General features: G+C 43.3%; 1 non-coding gene across 1 annotated transcript; it reads left to right on the top strand.

Annotated features, from left to right (window-relative positions):
* Positions 1-14,328: 14,328 nt before the first annotated feature.
* LOC136490362 (small nucleolar RNA R71) lies at positions 14,329-14,430 on the top strand. Its single transcript, XR_010767650.1, has one exon. It is a non-coding gene; the product is annotated as a small nucleolar RNA R71 (small nucleolar RNA).
* The last annotated feature ends 375 nt before the right edge of the window (positions 14,431-14,805 follow it).

The raw sequence follows: 14,805 nt of genomic DNA, 5'->3' as shown, positions 1-14,805 counted from the left end.
ATACCCGTCTTCTGATGCCAGTGGGTCAAACCAAAGGGGGTTGTCATGGACGACTATGGGCTAACCACTATGGAGCTCCAAAGTGTTGGCTACAAAGATGATTAGTGGGTACTAGCAACAGAGGTCACGCAAGTAGCCTACTATGTGATGCTAGAGGACAACAGGAGGCACTGTCAACGAAATATGGTCGACAATCTACCGAGGGGTATGCCCATGGTAGTAGATGAATCAGTAGAGGTGCGTGTAATAAGAACCAGGTGGGGACACAAGCGCAGAGACAACGATTTAGATAGGTTCGGGCCGTCTGATCGATGTAATACCCTACGTCCTGTGTTTTTGGTGTATTGTATTGTATATGAGATGATTTCGAGGGGGGTCCCTGCCCACCTTATATAGTCTAGGGTAGGGTTACAAGTCGGTTAGATCTAGATCTATTCGTCTATATGGTAAGTATTTACAAGGAATTCGATATCTATCATATCCGAACAGATCCTTCTATATTGCCAAAGATGTCTTCTGATTGCCTTGCAGTGCACGCTGACCAGAGCCAAGCACCATAGGCCTTGATCTTATGGGCTGGACCTCCCCTGGTGGTGTGGCCATGTCCATTGCCGTGGGTACCTAGAGTTATACCCGCCACAGCTAGTCCCCGAACCCCTTGTATCCGTTGAGCAACGCTGTCTTGAGCAAGTCTGAGTAGTTTAACTTGGAGTCAAACAGTTAATCTAGCAATCCGACCAGTTTAATTGGTAATCCAATCAACAAAATGAAGTGCCGACCAGTTTGACTGGTGATCCGAGTGGTGGAAGTCGAAGCCGACAAGTTTAACTAGTGAACTAAGCGGTGAAAGTTGAAGCCAACTGGTTTAACTAGTACACAAATCTTAGACTTAGCCAAGTAAGGCTTGCCAGAAAGATGTAAGGGGCTCAAGATAAAAAATTGAAAATTCTCCACCTTAGGTAAAGTGTAGCCACTTAGACTCCGTTTGCGAGGAATCATCCATGATTTAGTCAATAAGGAGGGTAAATCAAGAAAAGAGCACTACATTCATCGCCAGGTGAAGTGTAGCCACTTAGTCTGGAGCCTGCTAGAAGATGAAGAAATAAATCTTGTAGCAAGGTGAAAGAAAATAAGCCTGAAAGCTTGCCAATGTCATCTGTCATGTGCTTATCAAGACCCAGACATGTTGGCCAAGATCAGCACCCTGATCCAAATAGCATGGAGAAAGCTGATAGCACACCGATGAGACGTTGCAAGATCCGATCGTCAAGGGAGTCCCCAGCTTAGCTGGCGACTCTTGCACGAAGAATCTGAACGCCGAGGAGTCCCTAGCTTAGCTGGCAATGAAGCGATGAACAATCCAAACACCGAGGAGTCCCTAGCTTAGCTGACGATGAAGCGACGAACAATCCGACTGGTTGGTTGGTGAAGAATCGAGCATCGAGCAGCCCAACCAACTGGTCGGCGGTGAAGTGAGCACCAAGTAGAAGTGAGCGCCGAACAGTCCGACTAGCTGGTTAGCGACGAAGGTCATGAACCTAGCGGTCTGGCCAGTTGATCGGTGGAGAAAATAGCGGCGAAGCTTGCCGGAAACATCGACCTTAGGTGAAGTGTACACACTTAGGCTTCGTTGGCCAAGTTAGATGATCATCATCCTTGACTTAGTCAAGAAGGATGTTAGTATTGATACATGCACCACAAGGTGTAATGTATACATTGTTGTCCCCAAGCCTGACAGTAGGTGAAGAATGTACCTGGTGTCAAGATCAAAGAATTACAACAATCACTAAATCAGGATAATCAATTCCCAGTATAGCTAAGCACACAGCTAGCCCCTAGCTTAGCTCAAAACCAGAAAGAAGGAATAACAGTACATTCACCATAAGGTGAAGTGTACACACTTAGTCCCCAAGCCTACTATAAGATAGAGAAACATCTTGTAGTAGGATCAAAGAATTAAGTGTGAAGGACGAAGCCCCGTGCTTAGCACTGGGTAGTAAAGTTTTTTTAAAACTGAGAAGTAAAACATGGAGAAAACTGAAAATACTTGGCACTGGGTTGCTATGATAGATGTACATATCAAGGCTCCTGATGTGCCGCCCAGGATCAGCACCCTCATCGGGACAGCATGGAGCACCTTGATAACATATATGACACGCAGCGTCAGCAAAATGTAGTTAGCCAAAAGGCGAATCGACAGTCGAGACATAGCAAAATCCGATCACCCAGGGAGTCTCCAGCTTAGCTGGCGATGCTTGCACAAAGAATCCTAACACCAAAGAGTCCCCAACCTAGCAGGCGGGCCCCCAGCATCACTGACAATGAAGGAACGAACAATCTGACCAGTTGGTTGGCAAAGAATCTAGTGCCGAGCAGCCCAAACAACTGGTCAGTAGTGAAGTGACATCGAGTAGATGTGAATGCCAAACAGTCCGACCAACTGGTCGGCGACGATGGCATGAACCTATGGTTTGACCAGTTGATCGAAGAAATCTGATGGACAGGAGGTGCGACCATCTACATGATAATTTGTGGCGAACATAGTGAAAATGGAGAATCGTGGCAAAAATTGGAGACCATGGTGAAAATTGGAGACCGTGGAGAAATTTGGAGACCGCGGCGATATTTGGAGACCATGGCAAAATATGGAGACCGTGGAGAAATTTGGAGACCATGGCGAAATTTGGAGACCTTGGAGAAATTTGGAGAATATGGAGAAATTTGGAGAACATGGAGAGTGCTTAGCACTATACCATGTTGAACTATGGAGACCGTGGCAAAATATGGAGACTGTGGGGAAATATGGAGATCGTGGCAAAAATTGGAGACCGTGGCAAAATTTGGAGATCGTGGCAAAAATTGGAGACCGGTGCGACTTGATTACGACTCAGGCGGCTCGCTTAGCGGCTCAGCGGCTTGGCGGCTCGGTGGCATAGCGGCTCGGTGTCTCGGTGGCATAGCGGCTCGGCAACACAGCAGAACAAGGCCCTGAGCGGCTTGGTGGCTCGGGCGGCACGATAGCTCGAGCGGCTCGGCGGCACAGTGGCACGATGGCTCAGTGGCTCTAGTGGCTCGGCAGCTCGCCGGCTCAGTGGCACGGCGGCTACGCAGAGTCATAGGCAAACGGCCATAATCAAAGCCTAGCGGAGTCAATTCATGTGGGGATGCGAAGCCCTTGAGCGTGTCTGACCGAGGTGAGGGCATAGTCCGATTTGAATGGCGATAGTATACATCATCTTAAAGATGTTTAGCATAGAGAAATAAGTAATTTGAGAAAATTATAGAAAACAAATGGAGAAAGCACAGGGCCACCGCTGCTGTTGATAGTTATCAAGGTAGATAAAGTTACATATATGTTAAAATATTCAATGGAAAAAACCATGACTTAGCTTGTTTGGATTGATGACGTTTGAGTCATGTTTCGTGAGTGTAGATCGGTAGCAAGGGAATTTATTTCTTGCATGCATGCTCCAGGCTATATGTAGATGCAGTCAAAACACCATGATGGTTTGTTTACTTATCTTGCATGGTATTGTAGATAATACATTGTCCTTTGCTTGTTGACGTTGATCTTAGTGAAAATCACAATGCATCGCCGTGAGTTGCCTCGCAATGTCAAGTCGATAGTGAGGACCACGCGAGCCGTTGATGAGGGCTGACGAGCGCCCCCGAAGGATGATGATGAGTCGATGTCAGGTGATGCAGCTAAATTCTTAAAGTCGACCTGCATGCTGCGGGCTTGCCACATGTAGTCGTCTCCTTGATTGGTGCCGACGAAGCGCAGCGTTGGACCTCCAAAGAACTCTTACGAAGAGTGATGCACCTCAGAGCCTTGTGTTGAGATCGCCATCTCACGAAGCTGAGTCATCGCCGTAGATGGTGATGATGATGGAAAATTCCCATCTGGTTCTCCCTAAGCGTAGCTGATGATGAAGCGACAGACAATCTGACCAGTTGGTTGGTGAAGAATCGAGCATCGAGCAGCCCAACCAACTGATCGGCGGCGAAGTGAGCGCCGAGTAGAAGTGAGGGCCGAACAGTCCGATCAGCTGGTCGGATATTGCATTATGCAACATCTTAAACATAGAGATATTAAACGTCGAGACATTTAATTATAGGAAATAACCGGAGAAATAATTATTGGAGGAGCATGGCGAAAACTCAAAGAAAATAATTAGAGAAAGATGTATTAAATGCAAATATAGTAGAGGTAATTAGCTTTAGTCAAAATGTCTAGTCAGTGGCGTATGATGTTATCTGGTCGGCACCGATGAAATTGCCTGGCCCTCAAGCTTTCTAGCCTATCGTCATGGCAGCGGTCGCAGTCGTCCTAGCGCCGTTCTACGTGGTGATCATTGTGGCGTGGTAGGTGATCAGAACGAGTAGTCCGGGCGACGTCGTCCTTACGCCATTGGTCAGCCTTAGGCAGATCTGATACGGAGAGATCGTTGTCGTAGCCGTATTCAATCTGGTCAGAGAAGTGATGCTGCATGGCAGGCTCAGACCGCTCGATGCAGTCGGATGAACGTGTGGAGTCATACATTTAGTCATAGTCGAATGGGCATAGTAGCTACAGTCGGACATGGATTGCATGAATTGTTTGTGCATGCACATACACATATACACCTTGGCCTTGCTTGCTTGGTAATGTAGATCATGTTCGACTTGGGAGAGCTTATCAACGGCGTGCTGGATTAGCCATTGTCGATGACAAGGATTGTAGTCAACGGGTGTCATGGCACGCTGAAGTCAAGCCAATGACGAGGTCCATGCTATCGATGACTAGAGCCGTCGATGAGCAGGCGATGTCGGTGAGCTATCGATGTGGCCTAAGGACTGAACGACGAGTGCCACCGACAAGGGACGATAACAAGAGCCGTGACGTGCTGACAAAGGGCCGCCATGAGATGACGATGGGATCCACATTGTCGGTGAGGGACGTTGTTAGGTTCCTGCCAATAATTGCCATGCAGGCAAATGGAGATGTACAGGCAGTATACATGTGTCGTATATTTAATTGAAACAAAAATATAGCTTAGCTTGCTTAATGGGTAGCTGGACTTGTTGATCTCAAGCTGGGGTCAGATCTTGAAAGTGCTAACGAGCATCAGATCATTGCATGTCTCTTTGTAGATGTACGCCCTCCTTTAGATCGTGTCCGGTGACGTGGTCGATGACCCAACAATGTTGATAGCGAGATGCGACGATGAAGGATGTCGTGGGACCAACAAATCAACGATGATGAGTCGATGGTGTGAGCCACATTAGTAGGTGCTGCCGCCAAGGCCTGATGACTGCATCTCGTGTCAACATGAGATCAAGCCGATGATGATATTGTCGGCATGGAGGGGGCATCAACATACGGACTCGGCGACATCCACCGCCTCTAGTACATCGGTGCAAGGGGCTTGCTCGTTGCCACCAAGGCATGGAGACGTAGAGACGTTGTTCTTCTAGGCATCATGTTGTCGATCGGTACATCGAGCACCGCCACCAGCAGATGCCGATTTGTTGTGGATGATGTTGACCTTGTGGTACTGCATCTAGTTCGCCATGGGATCAGCACGCACACCCCCTACCTGGCGCGCCACTGTTGACGAAATATGGTCAGTAGTCTACCAAGGGATATGCCCACGGTAGTAGATGAATCGGTAGAGGTGCACGTAATAGGAACCGGATGGTGAGACAAGCGCAGAGACAGTGATCTAGACAAGTTTGGGCCATCTTTTCGACGCAATACCCTACGTCTTGTGTCTTTGGTGTATTGTATTGTATATGAGATGAATTCGAGGGGGTCCCTGCCTACCTTATATAGCCTGGGGGCAGGGTTACAAGTCGGTTAGATCTAGATCTATTTGACTATATGGTAAGTATTTACAAGGAATACTATATCTATCATATCCGAATAGATCCTTCTCTATCGCCAAGATGTCTTCTGAATGCCTTGCAGTGCATGTCGACCAGAGTCAAGCACCGTAGGCCTTGATCTTATGGGCTGGACCTCCCCTGGTGGTGCGGCCCATGTCCATTGCCATGGGTACATCGGGTTATACCCCCCACAGGCACGTGGTTGTGTCAGGAAAGCAGAGGATCGTGGGAGCTGATGGGGTCCAGAGTCCCGAAGAATACAACAACTACGCAGAGCTCGGGACTTTTATCGATCATCCAAGGAAGATCAAGGCCATCGAGGACCGCTTCAACAAGTCCAAGATCATGCCCTGGGCCCGCCCCGACAGTGAGAAGACCTTGGGAGCACCTGCAGCAAAGTGATATATGCCACACATTTATGTAATAATGTAGGGATCAGACTCATTTGAAGACAACTTTTTGTAACTTATTATTATAATGGAACCATATTATCTACCTAACCATGGGAGATCCGAATTATTTATGTATGCATCGTTTATAATTATGTGATTTATATTGGAAACAAATGAAACAAGTCCTACTCTACTACTTCCCACCATTTCCTCCACTACTACTACTAGTCTACCACTACTTCCTACTACTGCTAGTCTACTACTACTACTCTACTACTGCTCCTACAAATCTAATGCTAATACTATACTCGTCCTCCTACTAATACTGAACTATTTATTTTTTATTAGATAATAAATATCAATTTTAGATAAATTAAAACAAGTGAAATTTCCATTTTAGTTAATAAATTCAATGTTAATTTAAAAATATTAACCAAGGCAGGCAAATTAAAGCGCCTGCCTCGGTTAATATTAACGGAGGTGGGCAGCTTAAGGGCCCGCCATGGTTAATATTAACCGAGGCGGGCGCTGTAACTAGCTCACCTCAGTTAAGCGCCCGCCTATAAAAGCCGCAACCGCCCTCCAGAAATGGCTAAGTCCTTCGGCTCGTTCGTTTCGATCCCGAAAGGCTGCCAAATTCTTTCTCACCACCGCCGCCATCGCCGGTGTCGTGCTCTCTTGCACCCCCACCCCCGACTTCGAGCTGTTCCCCTATTGTTCCTCTTTGCCCTCCGCGTCGAGGAGTGCCGCCGGGGCCACTAGGGAACCCTAGCGCCGCCGCCATCACCAGTGTCATGCTCTCCCTCGCCTCTGATCCCGTCCCTCACTCTGAGCTCTTCCCCCGCTGTTCCTCTTCGCCCTCCGTGCCGAGGAGCTCCGCTAGGGGCACTAGCGAACCCTAGCCGCCACCGCCACAGAGATTCACGGCGAAGCCTAGCCACCACCACCATCACCATGTTGAGGAGATCCACCATCCCCGGCATCGGCCTCCTTCCCTGTGCCGAGGTGCCCACTTGGGCCACCGCCGAGGTGCCTTGGGGTGGACCCTCTTCTTCATCGTCCGCACTGAGGAGCTCCGACCTTCTTCCCCGGCCCTGTTGGTGATTCTGATGAACCCTAGCTACGTGTTATGCCAATTTTTGGATTTCTATTGCTGCCTATGATGCCAAATTTAAATGCTGAGCATATGCCACTGCATGTGATGCCAATTTTATGATGATGCTGTGCAAATGCCAAATTTTGAACTCTATGATGTGCTGAGCAAACTGCCTGTGATACTTCTACCCTTAACTGAATTCTACTACTACTCTACTACTACATAACTGCCTACTACATCTACTACTACTTAACTGCGTACTACTTCTACTACTACTTAACTGCCTACTACTTCTACTACTACATAACTGCCTACTACTTCTACTACTACTTAACTGCCTACTACTTCTACTACTACTTAACTGCCTACTACTTCTACTACTACATCAACTACTTAACTGAATTCTACTACTTCTACTACTACTTAACTGCCTACTACTCTACTACTTAAACTCTATGATGTTCTCCTAACTGAATTCTACTACTACTCCTACGGCCTACTCTTAACTGAATGTTACTCCTACTACTATACTTATACTACTATACCTACTGTCCTACTACTATACTTCTACTACTACTATACCTACTGTCCTACTGCTATACTTCTCCAAACTTAACTGAATGTTACTCCTACTGCCTATTCTTAACTGAATTTTGGTACTACTCATCTTAACTGAACTTTATGAAATTGTTTGGACACTGTCAATTTTTTGCCTCTATTATGATGCCTCTGTTAACTGAATTTGGCTTCTCCTCTACTCTGCTCCTTGTACTGCTACTATTACTTAACTACTACTTAAGCTGTCCTATAATATTCTTCTCTCTTCTCTATTCTATGGCTGCTGCTGGCTGTCCTTACTACTACAACTACTTCCTACTCCTCTACTACTCTCTACTCTCTGCTCCTCTACTCCTCTACTACTACTACTGGCCGGCTGCTGGCTGCTCACCTACTACTCTTACTACTACTTGCTACTCATACTATTACTCCTATACTATACTGTCCTCTTGCTCTTCTACTCCTACTCCTCTACTCTACTCTACTCTACTCTACTCTACTCTACTCCTGTACTTCTACTATCTACTACTACTCTACTAATGGGGCTTCCCGCATCGGTTAACCGTTTTTACCCGCCTCCATTAAGTTTTCTGTAGTAATGTTTGAGCTTCTCTGTGGCATATGCAATGATGAACTTTTTTAAATTTCAAAAAATGTGCTAAGGCAGTGGCATATGCAATGATGTGAACCCTTTTATGCTGAGGCAGTGGCTATGATGATTGAGTGCCCCCTGTTGACATTTTTTAGCGTCGCTACTAAGAATAGAGTTTTAAATCTAGTCCATAGCAACAGTACTAGAAATGCTTGTTGGTATTTATTAATGTGTCACTTATTTTTAAATAGCCACCTATTATAAATCTATATCTCCTAATTTTACTAGGTTGTCATCCCTAGTGATGATATCAAAGATACTAGTTGGTACTACATAGCATTACTACTAGAATAATACTAAGCAGTTCTTTATTAATTATGTGACTAGGAAGAATAAATGAACATATGAATGAAAATGATCTGCAAGTGCACAGATAATATACCATTGTAGCATTTTACCTGAGAATATTCCAGGTATCATTATTTATATTTTTACCACAGGGAAGGTCTATCATGGACATGTATTGATAACTTATACTATTTAAGGTGAAGTGAACCATAACCAATATTCTACTCATAATAACAGGGTTAAGTCATAGGATAATATATATATATATATATATATATATATATATATATATATGAGTATTGATCAATGATAATGATAAATCACTCAGAGTACTCGTTTCTTTGGCATTAGCATGGTCAGGTAGAATATTAGTGGAATAATTCCTAAGTCATTCTTAATTACATGTCTAAGCATACATTGATTAGTGCAATTATACTTAGTAATCATTGCTAAGATCAACGTCATATCAACACATAAGGGATATTACTAAGTAAGATTAAGAACAGAGCTTGCTCTTCCTTCGTAACCGAACCCTACGTGCGCCTATATTCTGGGAGTGGACTACAAAGGACTCAACGGGAGTGTCACATCCGTGATCTACCACATGACCCAGAATATAGGCTGTATCTGCAGGTAAACAACGTATAAGCACCACGCTTACACAATGTTGACCACACACCCATGGATCCTTAGAGTGAGCACTATACGAACTTATGCATGAACATAATGATAAACCAACTATACTAAGCATATAATCAAAGTAGACCATGAACATTATAATGAAGAACATGAATACTAATATTGTCATAACAATTGTAACTAGCATATAAAAGTAATGGAGATACAAAAGTGAGAGGGGTACAAAGATTATACCAAACCACGCTCTTGACAAGATCAGGAATCCAAGCGAAGCCTACTTGCCTCCCTCTAGACCTAGCCTAACTAGCTATGCCCTAGAATATGGTGGAGCTCTGAGGATGATTAGGGTTTCTATCTTCTCAAATGACTTATGCAATATCTCAGAGGGGGCAAGGGCTGGTATATATAGGCCAAAGCGTCCAACATGAGCCCTTAGATCAAAACCACTTAAATGACGGCGTAGATGCAACCTAGGAGGCGATGGAGAACCAACATTGTAATGAGGGGCTGATAGGTGGGCCCCAGGGGCCAGGTGGCTTACAGATGCCCCACCATGCGGCGTGTCGCCCTCCGCTTTGGTGTGGAGTCCTCCTGAGTCTTCTTGAGTCTTTTGGTGTCCATTTCGTTGTGGATAAGCGCAATTAAATCTGACATGTAGGTCCACCTTGATGGTTTTCTGGATAAACCCTATAGAAAATATAGATTCACCAAAACTCATAGAATTTGTTACTTTAAACCCCTAAACCTTTATTGGTGATTATATTTATGCCCTTGTACATGTTATATTGATGGTTTATAATAGTTGTTAACTACCGTCAACAAACTCCCCCAAGCTTAACCTGTGCTAGTCCCTTAGCAAAGCTAAACTCAGTAAATGGACCAGGATTGCTACGATGCTTTCATTTCTCAAAAGTACACATGCGTTCAAACAAGAATTCTCTTCGGGTTAGAATAAACTGATCTGACTTTCAAATTTACCCATATTACCTTCAACCATGGGGCTTCTTAGCCTTCACTTGGGTCTTGAGCAATTGAAAGACAGAATGATCAAGTCAGGCAATATGTCTCAAGTTCTTTGCTCAACCATTAATTCAGAGTTTTTATAGGTTTTCAAAATAAAACTCAGAGGTTTCTTTGTATGACACTCTCAAGTCTCTCAATATATGTGGTATTTGTGGATCTTCACCAAGGCAATAGTGGTGTTATGCCTTTCTCTTCCTACAACTAAGGCTTATGTGGAGCTCATAGGAATGGAGATAGCATGAAAGAGCATACTTGCAATACTTATTTTGTAAAGTCAAACCTCAGATCCAAAGAGAGTTGAGTCATACAATCAAATCAAGATGTTCTTATGTGTGGATATATGTGGTGGCTAACCTATTTCTACTATGCTCCTTGAAAACTTTTATCTCATTTGAAACTTGGAAATATTTGCAAGAAAACATGAGCTATTTTATTCATCTTTCTTTTTATTTTTCAGTGGGCATCTAGGTACCCATTGTTTTAAATATATCAGACACTATTGTTGCGCCTACCCCTAGTGTAGGAGTAGTGCATATTTGGGTGGTGTGTACGTGATCTTGATTTTAAGAGCATGACAAACCTCTCATAAGGGTCAACAAAGCTTGATAAAACTCAATGCAATGCAAGCAGCATATATGAGTGGAAGTTTTCCTAGTCTAAATATCTTATATGACTCTGGTAGGAATTCAAGCTTTGTCAGACCTTCTCATATCACATCCATCAACTACCTAGACTTAGATCAAGCATATGCTACCCACGAGTTTCAAGTTTAGAGTAAATTCTTATATCAAAACAGTCATATTCAAAACTCGGGAGAATTCAAGGCTGAAAACTAGGTACTTGAAAGAAATTACGATAGAGGAACTATTCATCATTTCCATTGCAAGAGATTATCCTCAGAGTTCATTTATTTATTTAGCTCTTAAAAATCAAACTAGACACACTTTTTATTTTGTTTTTATTTTTAAGATCACACCTTACCATTATATAGCTAAGATAAAATTTTATTTTGTTTTTGTTTATTATGCATCTTTTTATTTTAACTAACATGAAGCAAACTTAATAGTAAAACCTAAGGGAAAGTAATACTTATCTAGATACATGGAGGATGCTCCTCCCCCAAGCTCGATGTTGTCGTGGTCTTTCTTAGATTGAGCCTACTAGCAGAAGTCTTTCTCATCCATCCAGAAGTTGTGTCCTTCGTACAGCAAATGTAGTGACAGTTTAGGAAAATGTACTTCAAATGGATGGTTTTACTCTTGATCATCCTACAAAATACTCCAACAAGAACACCAAAACTCGTGGCACAGATTAGAATAAGGAGTTAGTGATCAGCCGTTCAGAGATTTGTTGTCCTTGGGGTTTAGACAGATTTCCTAAAATTCTAGCAGGGTGTCTATTTTGGATTTTCTTTATTTATAAAATACAGAAAGAAAATATGCATGCATGTTATATACATATATATATTATTATTTTATTATATATATTTTTTATGCCACCATAGTGAATATTCCCATGGGTGTTTATACACCATAAAATTACTCACGTGGGGCTTAGGATTTTTATAATGCCTTGATGTAATGCAGTCATGAAACTTTTTATCTTCCTTTTCTAAATGCAATGCTAATGCAGAAAAGTAAATATGCTAAAGTGAAAAGTAATTCATGTAATACTAAAAAGTAAATATGGATAACTACCGATATTACCTATCGGCGAGAGTCTGGATTTTTAAGTCCTCCGAAAAGGATTCTTTTCCTATCTTTTTTATTGCTTGGGTGCATCAGTCGGTCCTAGGGATGGAGACCTTAATGGTTGCACCTCTTGTGACTCTGGTGGCGAGGTTACCTTTTCTTTCCATACCTGCTTGGTTTGTGGACTTGACTTTGGCGGAGTCGGTTCTGCAGGTTCCTCAACTTCCTCCCAACTTTTCTTTGGGGATTGATTCTTTTGGTTTTAGGATGATCGACGTCTTCTCCTAGAGTGGGATTTCTTTTGCTGCTCATAAGTGGTATAACAACGTACCTTTTCTCCAGGGAATTGGAAATGGACTTGTCCACATCCGACGTAGATGATCGCGTTGGTAGTGTTGAGGAACGGTCTTCCAAGGATGATCGGTGTATCGTCTTCTTCTTCTCCCATGTCTAGAACCATGAAGTCGGCAAGGGCATAGTGATCATGTATCCTTACCATAACATGTTTTGCTATTCCGTCTAGAAATCGGATTGATTGGTCCACCATATTCAATTGCATATATGTAGGGAACAAATGTTCATCACCAAATAAGTATTCATATGTTACCTAGGACATTATATTGACAGCCGACCCAATGTCATAGAAGGTCTTGTGGAAGATTCTTTGTCCAATGGTACACTCGATCGTGGGTACGCCTAGGTCATCCTTCTTAGCAAGGAATGGTGAAGTGAGGAGGTGGTCGTACTCTGATCAGAGTGTGTTGATCATGTTGACTAATTCTTCTTGAGTCTGCCTAGCTTTGTTCTTTCTTCTTCTCCTGTTATTCTTCTTCTTGGTCACTGTTGTCTCTTCGGGCAGGTATGGCATCTGTGGATGTCTAGGAGATTGCAAGATATGATTCTTGAAAGAAAACTTTTCTTTTCTATCCTTGATTGTGAAATAGATCTTGGCACTGTCCGCGTAGATGATGGCTTTTGCGGTGCTTATGAAAGGTCAATCCAAAATAATGGGTGCCCTTACATCTCCACCTGTTTCCAAAACCACAAATTCTATAGGAACATATGATTGTCCCACTCGAATAATAGCATCTTCAAGAACTCCCTTGGAGTAACAGAGTGACTGATCTGCAAGCTACAAAAGCATATTTGTGTACAACAAAGTATTTCCATTAATTTGATCATAAATTACCTTAGGCATGATGTCGACACTTGCTCCGAAGTCATAGACAGCTTCTTGAAAAATGTGAGGTCCATTGGCGATGGGGATGACAGGTTTCCATGGATCGCTCTTCTTTTCCAGCAAGGTATAATCTATCCACCTTCCTATCAATGGTTGTATACAGTAATATGCTACATTGTGAATATTGACAAGATTTGTTGTTTCTAGATCTCTCGGCTACCTCGGAATCTTCCCTTTGTCGGACGAAGGAACAACAGTAGCCAGATGAGCTATTTGTGATTCTATCATTTTATTAAAGCTATGCTAGTTCTTAATGGCAGAAGCAAAGCTATCCATTCTATTATTTATGTTCTCTAGAATTTTACCATTGGTGGCTACCTTTCTAGATAATCCCTCCATAAGTTTGGATTGGCCAGCAATTAATTCTCTCAAGGGTGGTTGATTGAAATTATTAAAATTATTACTTTGATAGCTACCTTGATAATTACCTTGGTAGTTCAGCCTTTGTTGCTGATTCTATCCTTGATTCTGCTGAGGATGAAAGTAGTTGTTGTTATTGACAAAGTTCACATCCTCATGGGTTTCAGGGCAATTGCTCCCTAAATGCCTAGTGTTTACACACACTTCACATCTCATGCGAGAATCATGAATATGCATGACTCCTTGCTTGTCATTGTCTCGATCTTCAAGCTTCTTCATTAGTAGGTCCATCTTGGCAGACAACATGTCTACTTCCTTGAGTTGATGCATACCTCCACCTCTCTTGCGGGTTTGAACACGCTCTTCATTCTAGCCTTGATTGGAGGCCATATTCTCCACAAGAGCTGTTGCAGCTGGTATGGTGAGTGACAGGAATGCACCTCTAGCAGCAGCATCCATAGTCTCATGGGTACTGTTGGTCAACCAGTGGTAGAAAGTCTGCATGAGTAGCCAATTCTCCATACCACGATGAGGACATTTGACAATCTAATCTTGAAAGTGTTCCCATGCCTTAGGGACAGATTCATCATGTTGTTGCTAAAAGCTTGAAATTCTCTGACGTAAAGCATTGGTCTTGCCTGTGGGAAAGAACTTTGCTAGAAAGGCACTGGAGCAGTTATCCCATATAGTATACCTATCTTTGATGGCGTAGAACCATTGCTTTGCCTTCCCCAAGAGTGAGAATGGGAAGAGGCAAAGTAATATGGCATCTTGGGTTACTCCTTTGATGGTGAAAGTGCTACCGATCTCCAAAAAGTGTTGAAGATGTGCACTCACATCTTCATGTGCCTTTCCATAAAACTGGCTTGATTGCACCATGTTGATGAGGACTGGCTTGAGCTCGAATCGATTATCTCCAACTTTGACTATTGGTCCAGTACGGATGTTGGCCGTAGTTGGAGCAGAGAAATCACGGAGTCCTATTAGCCATGGCTTCA

The sequence above is a fragment of the Miscanthus floridulus genome, chromosome 10, assembly GCF_019320115.1.
Source record: "Miscanthus floridulus cultivar M001 chromosome 10, ASM1932011v1, whole genome shotgun sequence".
Taxonomy (NCBI): Eukaryota; Viridiplantae; Streptophyta; class Magnoliopsida; order Poales; family Poaceae; genus Miscanthus; species Miscanthus floridulus.
This window is presented reverse-complemented; position numbering and strand designations above follow the sequence as displayed.